Raw genomic sequence first — 15261 nt, 5'->3', positions numbered from 1 at the left:
CTTGGAAATTGTGCCAGGGTATTGCGGTTCAATCTGCACTGTAGATCTTCATGCTGACTTTCCTTTACCATACATTCATTAACAAACTATATTTACGACATACCAATCATTTAATTAGTTCCAGCTCATCAGCTTCCTTCATTAAATAATGCATGTAAACATTTAATGCATTCTGTTACTACTCGGTTACAACTCGGTAACAACTTGGTAAATACTAAATACTAAACTTCACTCGGTAGACATTCCGCCTTCATTAACCGATAGCAATAACCTTAGGGTTTATCGACTAGGTTCTTTGCTTGATAACATAGTATAGTATTAACCTTACAATTTACAACATATGTATGATGTCAAAACAATCTAAACATCATGATCTCATCATTGTCTGACTTGGTAATAGTTGCCCATTGAATACCTTATTCATCCCCTTATTCATCATATTCTTTCCTGTGTCTTTTACCAACATCTTTATATTCTTCAAATCATACTGAATTAGAAAATCAATTTCTTGACATCAATGACAAAATAATAATATCAAGATAGTAAACATCCTTAATCAGTTATATCCATAATCATCAACAACCTTCTCAATATCCTTATTGAAATGTCAACAATCTTTCATTGTCTATTATAATGCTATATTGCCAACAATCTCCCCCTTTGGCATTGATGGCAAAACCAATTGATTTGACCTTAAAAGATTCGGATTGCTATGATTCTGAAATGCTGAAATTCTCTCCCCCATACATTAGACTTCTCCTATTTTCAATCTTCTCAATCTGTCTTCTCAGTTTTCTCCCTCTTTAAGTTGGTCTTCTCCCCCTTTGACAACAATGCCAAAAAGTAAAGAACTAAAACATAATTTCTGCCTGTATGAAGTGAATTCCTGCTGTAATGTGTCAATTCAATCTCGGTCAGAGCATTTGTCTTCAATTCCTGTTCCCTATATTGTTTCCTATAATATTTCTTGTACACCTTTAGAAAACATCATAAAGGGTGTAAATCAGCATCAACTCCTAAAATATATTCGATAGAGTCATCGGATTGATGCTTTCACCGAACTCGATCAGTGAGTAGAAGATAGGGGTAGGACCCCTAACTTACTTCTGAGATATTCAAAAGTGTCCCTTGGTAGTGGCTTGGTGAAGATATCTGCTATTTGTTCCTTTGTGCTAGCATACTCCAACACCACTTTCTTCTCTTGAGCTTCTTCTCTAAGATAATGATATTTGATAGAGATGTGCTTTGTCTTAGAGTGCATAACATGATTCTTTGAAATATTAATTGCACTAGTATTGTCATAGAATATAGTTATTGGCTTGGTAACTTTCTCATTTATACCTTCCAACAGTTGTTTGATCCATGCAATGTTAGTACAATTCAATATTGCAGCAACGTATTCAGCTTCTGCTATTGACTGTGAAACACATCCTTGTTTCTTGCTAAGCCAACTCACTAGTCTTTCTCTTAAAAAGAAAGCTCCCCCACTTGTGCTTTTTCTGTCATCAATGTTGTCTGCCCAATCAACATCAGTATAAACTTTTAAATCAAAATCATTTCCTTTCTGATATACTAAGCCATAATCCTCAGTGCCTTTCAAGTATCTAAAAATTCTTTTGATTGCTGTCATGTGTGTTTCCTTAGGATTTGTAGAGAATCTTGCAACTATACCTACTGCATGTGCTATGTCTGGTCTACTGTGAAAAACATATTGTAGCTTTCCAATCATGGATCGGTAAAGTGTCTCATCAACAGATGCAGATTCATCATTCTTTGATAATTTACAGTTGGCAGTCATAGGAGTACTTACTGGTTTTGAATCCTCCATTCCAAATTTCTTCAAGATTTCCTTTATGTACTTGGATTGAGTAATGAAAATCTCATTTTTCATTTGTAGTTCTGTAAACCTATAAAATACTTTATCTCACCAATTAATGACATCTCAAATTCTTTGCTCATTTCATTTCCAAAGTTTTTGCATAAATAGTCATTTCCATAAAATATAATATCATCAACAAATATGGCTGAGATCAATATTCCATTTTCATCATTCTTCATGTACATATTGTTGTTCTCACTTGTCCTTATAAAACCAATCTTAATCAAATAAGAGTCTAGTCTTTCGTACCATGCTCTCAGTGCTTGTTTCAAACCATATAAAGCTTTGTTCAATTTACATACCTGATCTTTATTCTTGTCTTCAACAAATCCTTCAGGTTGTTCAATAAAAACTTCTTCTTCTAATATTCCATTCAGAAATGCAGATTTGACATCCATTTGATATACCTTGAAGTTTTTGAAAGAAACATATGCCAACAATGTTCTTACTCCTTCAAGTCTAGCAACAGGTGTAAAAGTTTCACCATAATCAATTCCTTCTTCTTGAGCATAACCTTTGCATACTAGTCTTTCTTTGTTTTGAATGACCTCTCCTTTTTCATTAAGCTTGTTTCTGAAAATCCACTTTGTACCAATTACATTTTTGTCCTTCGGTCTTGGGATTAGTGTCCATGTGTCATTCTTCTTGATTTGATCAATCTCTTCTGTCATAGCATTTATCCAATCTTCACTGTTAAATGCATCTTTCACTATTCTTGGTTCGAATTCAGATATCAGACATGTGTTCTATTTCAGTTTGTTCCTTGTCATCACTAGATCATCCTTATCTCCTATAATCTGACTTGGTGCATGATATCTTCTGACATACTTGGCTAATACAGGCTCGGTAGGCTTTCTATGATCTTCTTCATCACTTGGTAACAAGATAATCTTTTCATTTTCTTCAACAGTCTTCTCGGTAAGACTTCTTGGTTGAACATAGACAAATTCATCATAGTCTTCTAGTTCCTTGGAATTTCCTTCATCATTTCTTTCTGCAAATTCATCAATTTTCACATTTGCACTTTCTACTATTTTGTTAGATGATTTGATCAGACATTTAAATGCTTTGCTTCTAGAAGAATAACCTAGAAATGTTCCTTCTTCACTCTTCTAATCAAACTTGCCATTTCTATCATCTTTGTGTACATAGCATCTACTTCCAAAGATTTTAAAATAACTTACATTAGGTTTCTTATCATACCAGATTTCATATGGTGTCTTCAAAGTACCTTTCTTCAATTGTACTCGGTTCAGGGTGTAAACTGCTGTGCTTATTGCTTCTCTCCAAAATGTTTGTGGCACCTTCTTTTCAATCATCAGTGTTCTAGCACAATCCACAATAGATCTGTTTCTTCTCTCAGCTATTCCATTCTACTGTGGAGTTCTTAGTACAAAGACTTGTCTTTTAATACCATGATCATTGCAGAATAAGTTGAATTCATCAGATGTGAACTCTCCTCCTCTATCTGATCTAAGACATTTCAGTTGTCTTCCTGTTTCATTTTCAACTCTTGCCTTGTACCATTTAAACATTTGAAAAGCTTCTGATTTTTCTTTTAAAAGAATTACTGACATCATCCTTGAATAGTCATCCATAAATAATATGAAATATTTATCACCATAATAACTTTGAACTTTCATAGGACCACAAAGATCACTGTGCACTAGATCTAAAATTCCCTTAGAAGTGTAAGACTTACTTGTAAATCATGATCTTGTCATCTTACCCATCTGGCATCCTCGGCACATAGTATTCTTAGGTTTTTCAAGACTCGGTAGACCTCTTACTCGGTGCTTCTTACTTATTTTCATCAGATTATCAAAATTTACATGAAAAAACCTTTTATGCCATAACCAGGTATCATCTATCTTTGCATACAAACACTTGTTACGAGTTGAGTCAAGGTGAAATGTCTTACCTTTTGTTTGTGTCCTAGTAGCAGCTAACTTTCCATTCTTGTCATGAACTTTGACAATTCCTTTCTGAAATTCTATTCGGTAACCTGTGTTGTTTAGCTGTGCTACACTCAACAAATTGTATTTCAAACCTTCAACCCAATAAACATCATTGCATCTTGCATTGTCAAGAAGTGTTATAGATCCTTTACCTTTCACTGGACATGGTGCATCATTACCAAATCTAACATAGCCTCCATCATAATCTTCTAATATAACCAACTTGTGTTTATCTCCTGTCATATGATGTGAGGATCCACTATCTATGATCCAAGAATCATTAGTGTTTATGTGAGATATTAGGGAATTTTCTACATACCTTTCTTCATCTGATCCATCTTTGATAGCCACATAAACTGCTTCCTTTGTATCAGTTTCATCTGATTTATCATCATTGGATTCCTCATTAGCTATTAAGCATGTCTTTCTGTCTCTTCTTCTAAAGTCTCGGTGTCCTCTGTAATGATTATCTTTCTGTTTGTCATCTCGGTAATCTCTCTTTTTAGTAGAATCTTTGTCAGGATAGTTAGAAGCTATATGTCCTATCTTATCACAATTGAAACATTTCAAAGGTAGTTTTCCTTTGTACTTACCTTTGCCTCTCGGCAACCTTTTGGCTAATAGTGCTTCAAACTATTCTTGCTTTCTAATTTCCTCATACAGTTTGTGTACTTCTTCCATGTTCTTGCAAAATCTTTCACTTGCTCCACTGTGATTTTCTTCAGAGTACTTATACTTTCTTTCATTGTAATCATTAGATTCATCAAGATGAAAAGAACTAAATGCAGATTCAACTTTATTTATCGAAGATCCACTGTTTTCAAAGTTACTTAACTCAAATGCATGTAGCTTACCAATAGTAGCATCTAAAGAAACTAGAATATTAGGTACATACCTCAATTCATTGATTGCAGAGACTCGGATTGCATAAGCTGGTAGAAGGGTTCTTAACAACTTACTTGTTATATCCTTTTCTTCAATAGTTCCACCTGCTCCTTTGATTTGATTGACAATCTCCTTTAGTCTTGTACTATACTGAGTTATGTTCTCACCTTCATTCATCCTCATAGATTCAAGTTGTCCTCTTAGACTATCTACTTTTTCTCTTTGAACATGTTCATCTCCTCCATACACTGATATGAGCTTATCCCACATTGCCTTTGCATCATTGCAGCCTTCTAGATCATTAAACTTTGAATCGGTCAATGTAGATGTTATTTCAATCATTGCTTGAATATGTTCTTGCTTTGCCTTTATCTCTTCCATAGTCAATGGATAGGTGCTCAGTGTAAAAAAATCATTCTCCAGATAGTATACAACATATTCTCCGACTCCTGATAGATGCAACTTCATCCTTTTCTGCCATGTAGACAAACTTCACTTGTTCAGCTTCGATGCATCCCTCTTATACATCTTTGAATCTTTAACTCAATTGCCTTTAAACTTTTCTTTCAGAGTCCAAAGCTCTGATACCAATTGATAGTTATGATACTTAATATAAGTACATATCCAATAGCCAATAAGATGAGAGGGGGGGGTGAATCATACAAACTTAATCTTCCATAAAAACATCAGATTCAACCTCGGTAACATATACTTTAGTAATATAACCAAAACTATTAAGAATACAAACTCAAAAGCATATAAACATTATAAACCTCATAACACTAGATTTAACGTGGAAACCCAAACAGGAAAAAACCACTGTGGGATTTCGGACCCACTAAGAAATATACTTTTCTAGAATATGCTCAGTTAAAAGCAAATCCTGTTAAAGATTACAAACACATTGCTAGATGTGACCCGGTTAAGGGATTTCCCTCAGATCTGTTAGGATCTTCACTTTGTTAGAAGTGACCTTGTTAAAGGATTTTAAACACTCAATCAGAATGTCACCTTGCTAGAGGGTTTTACAAATAAGACTGTTAAGTCCACTCGGTTAAGAGATTTTCTGTCACTTTCACAAAATAACAATAATAAAAATCTATCTGCAACTTCACATCTAAAATGCTAAAGAAGATTCTTATTTGTTCAATACACTCTAGACATAGAACCAATCTTGTCCATCTGTTGGGCTTCTATACTCTGTTATTCAAACAGGTCTTCAAGCTTCTGTGCTCGGTAATCACTATGTAGCATCCTTGTGAATACACTTGCCTGCATACATTGTTTATCAATAGTTCCCTATTTATAAACAATTAGCTAATTGCTTAATCTCCTTGATCACATTTTCCATGATCAATCATAGCCATCAGAACTTCAAACTTGTCCAGGTTCAATGCATCTTTCGATCTGAAAATGTTTTACCCACCTAGGAACTTGCATATATTTCTTGGAACTTGTGCCAAGGTATTGCGGTTCAATCTGCACTATAGATATTCATGCCGACTTTCCTTTTCCATAGATTCATTAACAAACTATATTTATGGCATACCAATCATTTAATCAGTTCTAGCTCATCAGCTTCCTTCATTAAATAACGCATGTAAACATTTAATGCATTCTGTTATAGCTCAGTTACAACTCGGTAACAACTTGGTAAATACTAAACTTCACTCGGTAGACATTCCGCCTTCATTAACCGATAGCGATAACCTTAGGGTTTACCGACTAGGTTCTTTGCTTGATAACATAGTATAATATTAACCTTACAATTTACAACATATGTATGATGTCAAAACAATTTAAACATCATGATCTCATCATTGTCTGACTCGATAATAGTTGCCCATTGAATACCTTATTCATCCCCTTATTCATCATATTCTTTCCTGTGTCTTTTACCGACATCTTTATATTCTTCAAATCATACTTCTCAAGATATGGCAACATCATAATGAATTAGAAAATCAATTTCTTGACATCAATGACAAAATAATAATATCAAGATAGTAAACATCCTTAATTAGTTATATCCATAATCATCAACAACCTTTTCAATATCCTTATTGAAATGTCAACAATCTTTCATTGTCTGTTATAATGCTATATTTCCAACAAATAAACCATCCACATAAATGAACACCATAACACATATAATTTATATGTGGACAACGTCAATGAGGAAAAACAATGGTGGGATTTGTGACCCACAATATCAGTTCACTAGCCATATGAAAATATATTACATAAAATAGGGGCCTGCACTTGTAGGAAGGAACATTGCCTAGAGCATACTACTCATCACTAAATATTCTCACTAACTACAAGCTTTCTGCCAAAGTAGATTATTGAAAATGAACTCAGGAATGCATCTACTATGCTCAATAGAGTTCTGGTTCTGGTTCTTCTCTGTACTGGTTCACAGTGTATTGCTTCTCCTCCAAGAGTTCTTTCCTAGCTATCTATAGATCATTGCATGATATAATGTTCGCATACAAAAATGATCTCCATACATATAATTCGCATCATAGTTTTGCTATACTTTATCGCCTATTACATCATAATCTCATTCACATCCTTTTTTTTTTCTTTAAATTGACCTAACAGAATGACTTATATACCTATTACATATGGTATGCCTTGTTTTGGCTTACAATGTATTTACAAAAGATATTCAATGTCAACCTCGATAATAATTACAAAATGATTTACTAAAATAAATCTTTCTTTATGTCAGCTTCCTTGATGTATTGATGTCGATTTCAGTGTTGGTACTGGTGTAGCCCTGAATGCTTCTAATGTCGGTATCTACTAGTATATGCCTCCTAGTGTCAGTTTGAGACTTCCATCGGATATTGTTGCCTTTTATCTGATCCTATTGCCATCAATGACAACAAAATGAATCCAATGAGTGTCAATGCCAACAACTGTATCAATACCAGTTAAGTGTTCTACCAGTTTGTCTATTTTGTACATCAAATCTCGCTCATCCAGTTGAATCTACTAATGTGGTTGAGAACATAGCTCCAAATACCTATCACCAATATCATTGTAAAACTACATCATCCAACTCTTCATGAATCGCCTATAATGGTTGTCGGAATGCGACTCTGTCCCAATTTACCGGTCGATATCCTAATTACCGGTTCTCTATAAAACTTTCATCTATACCGGTTATACCTTACCGGTTAGCTTCTAAGACTTAGATGAATACAAAAACATTGTTTCCATTAATGACAACATAAAACTTAGTCATCAAACATGAATCTCAATCTCTTCATCGCATTCACTAATCAATAACATATCGGTTGCATATCAACAACAATGTTTACTGGTTCAGTTAAATGCCAACAAAATCTGCACACTTTGATGCATAATGTTATTATGAAGTGTTTTATGATCAAACCAGTAAGCTAAATGTGATATGTGTGTCAATATCAAGTTTAAGAGTGGAACAGTGATTAGGGTATGTTCAACCGATTTAATAAAAGGAAAATAAAAGTTATTTGATAGTTTCATATTTTTTCACTTAGTATTGTTGAGAGAACATCTGGAGAACGTCAATAACATTGAAGAGCTTTTGACTGCTACTATGATTAAAGTTGATAGCGAATTGTGGAGATTTGTGAACCGGTGAAAGAGCATTCTTACTAGAAACCTTAGTTGTGAACAAATCTGATGATACTAGTAGATCTAATGAAGAATATGATGATCAGAAACTTGTGATTATTGAACCAGAAATGTAGAAGGAAAATGAGCAGAACAATGTAGATGATGATGCTCAACCGGTAGATGATAAAGATGAAGATGAAGATGAAGAAGAAAAAGAAGAGACTTCTATATCAGAACCGGTTATACCTAGATATGTGAAGTTAAATCACTCTGTTGATCAAATAATAGGAGATAGAAATTTTGGAGTTCAAATGAGAAGAAAGATTAGAGAAAGTGCCTATCTGATTTCAACTATTAAGTCAAAGACTGGTTGAATGCAATGAATAAGGAACTTTACCAGATTGATAAGAACAATACATTCTTGTTCCTAGACCGGAAGACAAAAATGTTATTGGGACAAAATGGGTATTTAGAAACAAACTTAATGAGGATGGTGAAGTTGTTAGAACAAGGTGAAGTTGGTTTGCAAAGGGTATGCACAAGAAGAAGGTGATGAATATGGTGAAACATTTGCATTGGTGGCAAGACTTGAAGGTGTTATAATGTTTCTTGCCTTTGTTACTTTTAAAGGATTTAAGGTATATCAGATGGACGTTAAATCAACCTTTCTGAATGATATTTTGGAAGAAGAAGTATATATAGAACAACCAGATTGTTTGCATTGAGTGAAGATGAAAATATGGTTTGCAAACTACACAATGAACTATATAATTTGAAGCAAGCTCCGAGAGCATGTTTTGAAAGATTGCATGCACAATGATCAAGATAGGATTCCAGAGAACCAATGGAGACAGTAACACATATTTAAATATTGATTGAGACAAAATGTTACTTGCTGAAGTTTTTGTTGATGATATAATATTTGGTGGAAATGATGACATGTGTATGTCTTTTGCAGTATAAATGAAGAAAGAATTTGAGATGTCTCTTATCAGTGAAATAAAACTCTTTATTGGTTTACAGATTCAAAAACTGGAGAATGGAATATTTATCTGCTAGATTAAGTATGTAAAATAATTCTTGAAGAATTTTGGAATGGAAGATTGTAAACCAGTTGGTACTCCGATGGTGACAAGATGTAAATTGTCAAAACAAGCTGATTCACCATATGTGGATGAGAAAGAATACAGGTTTATGAATTGAAAGTTGTGTTATGTTGTTCACAGTAGATTGGAAAATGCACATGTTGTTGGATTGGTTGCAAGATTTTAGAAAGATCCTAAGGAGACACACATGGTAGTGGTAAAAAGGATATTCAGGTATTTGAAAGGAACAATTGATTATGGTTTGTGGTATCCTTACAATGATAATTTTTCTTTAAAAATTTTCACAGATGGAGACTGGGCTGGAAATGTTGATGATCGAAAAAGCACAACTGGTGGAGCTTTCTTTTTAGGAGAAAGATTGGTGTCCTGGATAAGCAAGAAACAATCTTGTATTTCACAATCTATAGCTAAAGAAAAATATGTGGTAGCATCAATGAATTGTAATCAGTCTAAATGGATGAGACATATTTGGGAGGGTTTTAAGGAAGACATGTCCGAACCGATGACTATTCATTATGATATCAGTAGTGCTATTAATTTTCAAAAATCTTGTATTACATGCAAGAACAAATCACATTGAGTTGAAGTATCACTTTCTAAGGGAAAGAGTATGGGAGAAGAAAGTAAGAATGGAGTATGTGTCTAGCAAAGAGCAGTTAGCAGATATATTCATCAAACCTTTGCCTAAGACAACCTTTGAACATATCAGAGGTAGATTAGGGGTTGTACCCCTACACAAGATCAACTAAGATGCTGGTCATGCATCAATCTAAAGAATTCATTGAATATCTTTTAGTTTTGGATTGATGTGAAGTGGGATACTCCTCAGGGGGAGAAGCTATAATGAGACAAACAAAGATGGCAACAACAGAGATGAAGACAATAGAGGTATTTGCACCTTTGGCATTATTGTCAAAGGGGGAGAAGAATTAGTTGAAGATCAGTCATGAGAAGAAGAACTAGATAACCGGTAGAAGAAATATAAAGGAGATGTTGAGCAGAAGAGGAGGTACATAACAAATCAATTCAGTTCAACATGATGAGGTTTTTTTTTTCAGTGTTGCCATCAATGCCAAAGGGAGAGAATGTTGGCATATTGGCATAACTAACGATGATATTGATGAGCCGGTATAAGGACTGTTGGTGATATATAACTGAGATGTTGTTTAATGACTTGATGATCAGTTTGTGTTGTCATTGATGGCAACTATGGTTACTGTATACACCTAAAAATGGTCTGAAGATAATTAATTAAATAAGAAATTATTTAATTAATGTCCCTCTCCAATTTAATTAAATTCATCAACAATTTGATTAAATACCCCCTTTCCTCTACCTATTAATAAATCTAAGGATTTATTTAATAGGTTCATTTCATAATCCCCTTTAATTAATTAATTAATTCCCCCCATCAAATTCATTTCTTCTAATCCCCTAATTAATTAAAATAAATCAAATTTATGAGTTGTTGAGATTAATTAGCCTTTTCCTATTATTTGAATTTTTAAATTCAAATTCTCCTAACCATTCCTAAACCTAACCCATGCCATCTATCCCCATGTCCCCTTTCCTTGAACACTTTGCCCTCTCATGAGAAAAGCTTTGTGACATTTGTCACTAAGTGTTCCCTTTCATCCAACCTCTTCTAGAAGCCTCTTGACACTTGTCACCATAGAGATGACAAATGTTCCCTTTAATCCAACCCATTTGCCAACCTCCTCCAAATTTACCCATTGATATCTTCAAATCAATCTTGACCATTAATTCCTTCCACCTCACCCCTAGCCTTGGCAAACCCTATAAATAGACCCCATTTTGAAGCACAAAGGGTTCCAATTTATATCATTTTTGCATCCTGATTGATTCATCTTATTTGCATTCAAGCATTGTTACTATAAGCATCTAGATTCTAGTTTATCATTTCAAGCATTGTTATCATGTTCAATTTTAACTTAATTGCATCTTCATTCTAGCCTATTTTCTAGAATAATCATGAAATCATGTAGCTTAATCATGTTATCATTTCTATCTTATGCATATTCATCATTCAAATCCTCCATCTAAGTGTAGTCAAGTCATTGGAATTTGCATAACCAGATCTTAGAGAAAAATTCATACTCGCATTTACTAAGAGGCAAAAGATCGATTAGCTATGGTTTTATCTTTCATTGATTAGTTTTCTAACCATTGCTTGTAATGATTTATTGAGTGTTTTGTGTTGCAGTTGCAGGTATAATAGGTACACACATCACATACATAACATTTTGGTGCCCACCATGGGGCTAGAATCATCATTTTTGGCATCTCAAGCTTCAACAAACATCCATCTTTGCCGGGATAGAATCAGAATGTTGTACGAGTTAATTTTCCAACTCGTATGAACTCCTTTCTTGTCTGGGATGAAACTTCATCCTGACTTGTACTAGCTCAATCATGTGTCATACGAGCTCCTTTTCCTTGTCGTACGATAGCTAAATACATGTGGTACAAATTTTTGGCTGGTAAATTCTATGTCGTACGAGTCTTCTTTGACTTCTGTCTGAAATTTAAATCTGTGTCGTTTGAGCTCATAAATCTTGTTGTACAAAATTGTGCTTCTAAGTTTTGAGAGTCTGTATTTTAGGTTTTCATGCTTTCATTTGATCATTGATAATGCTAATATTGTTCTATTTGTGAGATTTTTGGCAGCCTAACTCTTTTCTGTAGGACGATTGACAAAGATATGCTTGTCAAATACATAATTCAAAAACCAATCAATGACTACTAATGGATCTATTTTGCAGGTTGCCTATGAATCCAACTAAACTTTGTGTATTCATTAAAGTTTTCTAGGCACACTTCAATTTTGCTAAAGGAAATGAACAATCATGTATTTCATGTCTTTGATGATAGGCGAGTATGCTCTCACCTTTCTTAGGTGATCAGAAAGCTAGACTCATCTTTTGCTTTCATTAGTGCATTTCTTTAACAGGCGTGCGCTCCCGAGGAGCTTATAAACTCTTAAAGCCATTATGGTCGGTGTGAGGGGAATGACCTAAGTGGGAATGACTAATGCCAAGTAATCCAACCCACTATAAAATAAACATGATTTGATGAAAATCAAGTCAATGACAGTGCTCTCCTCTGTACCTTCAGGTATATCAAACCTTGGTTTTCAAGGCTGGGAGACCTCTTAATTGAATATTATACCTCGACGTGCTGAAAGGATCCCTTACTAGTTCTAGTTAAATTAGAAGCTACCTAATTCACCTCTGAAAGGATGATAATCTTTGTGCAAGAGAGATAGTAACTCTCCCAAGATACTTTCCATATCATGCCCCCATTAGCGTTTGGAGTTGGATAATGTGGCATTGAGAATCCATTGCATGAGACTCAGTGGCTATATTCTGATTAGCTATTGGGTGTGTACCTAAGTCAGCAAGCAAAGGTTTTCATTCTCAGCCAATTTCCTTAGGGTTTAGCCTGCTTGGAGTCACTTATCACATCATGTGTTTGTTGTGTATTCATCCCTAAATTGAAAAATCAGACATCTAAAACTAGAAAACATAAGCAAAACATCAAAATTCACTAATCAAAATTTGACAAAACAAAACATATTTTTCAATATCCTGTTCTCATTCGTACGAGTGAGGTTATTTGTCGTATGAGGAAACTATTTTGTCATATGGTTCATGAAGTTTTGTCATACAAGTCTCTGCTCTATCAAAGGAAATTTCTGATTTATCGTCTGATCTTGTATCTTTTGTCGTATGGTTCATGAAGTATTGTTGTACGACTCTCTATTTTTATCAGTCCAGAGCTGCTACTTTGCATGACTTTTTCAGGTTTGTCATTTTGCTTGATCAATTTGAAATAGTCATAAACATCTGTTATCTATCACTCTATACTTAAATGGTCTTCTTGGTTTGCTTGGTCGAGTTATCATCCGTCAAAATCAGACTCTAGAACATAAACACCTTAAGATTTTCAAGTGCTCACCCTCAACAAGTTCAAGATCTAAACATCTCAAAGTGCATTATCACCCTTTTTGATAAACTGATCACTCAAACATAGTTTCTCATCATCAATCATCCTTTATCATGAAACTGAAACATTTGGTCAAGACAATCTTGTCCCACATCGTAGGATATATCGTTTCTATTGGACTTGGTTTTTATCAAATCATCATCATTGCACTCCAAAACCAAAGATCAAAAAACTTGCAAACCTTTAAATAATTGAATCCTCTTTTAGTGTCATATCACTCTATTTCCTTGACATTAACCATTGATCACTTATCAAAACTACTTTTAGACAATCAAACCCCTAAAACGGAAACAAAAACATTTGAAATAGCTGAAAATCATATCAACATGACATACCAAAGCAAAATACAAGTAACAAGACAACATATCAAAGAAATCAAACAAGTTCAAAATCAAAATCCAACTATGTTAAAACCTCACAAGGATTCAAATACATCTCAAAAGAAAGGTGACTCTTTTATGCAACTCTTAAAGAGATCCCTAAAAGATTTGGCAAAAGAAGATAAAAATTGTACACCTATGTCTAGCAATGGCTCATCCCTCCATAAGCAAATTGACACTCCAAAGACATATATTCCTACACCTCTTGAAATCTTGCAAGAATCTTCCATAACATCATCACCAAAGAATACATCCAAAGATGAAGTTTCCCAAGGGATATCTATAACTGCCATCAAACCTATTCCAGTATTCAAAGCTCATCTCCTTCATATCCAAGCATTGATTCATTGCAAAATCCCCATAACGCTCCTTTGCATATTGAAGTCCTCATTCATAGAACACTTGTTAAACATGTCACAATAGATGGGGGAGATGGCTTGAACATTTACTCTGTGAATCTTGTCTGTGCTCTAGGCTATTCAGAAGATGCAGTTGATCCCCAGAAAAAGATAAAAATCAAAGCCTTTGGTGAAGAAGAACATTACTCTAAAGGAATTGTAGTATTACCCCTCAGAGTGGAACCTTTGCAGAAAGACACAACATGCCAAGTTCTAGACATGGACCTACCATACAATAGACTCCTGGGGAGACCATGGATTTAGGACATACAAGTTATTACATCAACATGTCATCAATGCTTAAAATTTCCATACAATGGACAGGAAATCACAATATCAGTAGACTCAAATCCATTGCAATGTTGTAATAATCTGAAATCAACTCAAGAGGTCATTGTTCCACATAGCAGAGAGGTAGCAACTTCAAGCACACAATCCAAGCAACAATCATTCGCATCAATTTTATCAAACATGGAAAAACAAATGCAGCTAAGAGATCAAGGGACTGGAGAATATTTGCTATCATGGAAAAAAAAACAAGAGCAACTTGAAATTGAAAGGGGAGAAGAAGATGTAGAAGTCGATGTAGTTCACACGTATGCAGGACAAATGTTAGGAACTAGCCTACTTGAATCAGAATCACATTCGACTAACATGGACTTAACCGAGGATGATCAAGAGTTTCTTATGCAAGGTCATTCTGATGAGAGTATCATTCTAGACATGGAAATACATACTGAAAGCTCTGACATCTCTATCGTGACCCCTAATATCTTTGAAGCAATTCAACCTAAAGATCTTTTATCCTCAAACTTTCCTGAACCTATGGACTAGGAAAATGAAGGACATACTACAATTAATACCTTTCCAAATGACCATGCCATATCCTTATATCTTAATGAAATCAAACCCATAACAACACTCACCAAGAATGTCAGCAACACATCTTCCAATCAAGTGGGTGCCAAATCTCCTAGTTGCAAAAGTGAAAATAAAGAAAACAATATCATGCCTAATGCT

Source organism: Cryptomeria japonica, chromosome 6, assembly GCF_030272615.1.
Source record: "Cryptomeria japonica chromosome 6, Sugi_1.0, whole genome shotgun sequence".
Lineage (NCBI taxonomy): Eukaryota > Viridiplantae > Streptophyta > Pinopsida > Cupressales > Cupressaceae > Cryptomeria > Cryptomeria japonica.
Note: the sequence above shows the minus strand (reverse complement) of the source record.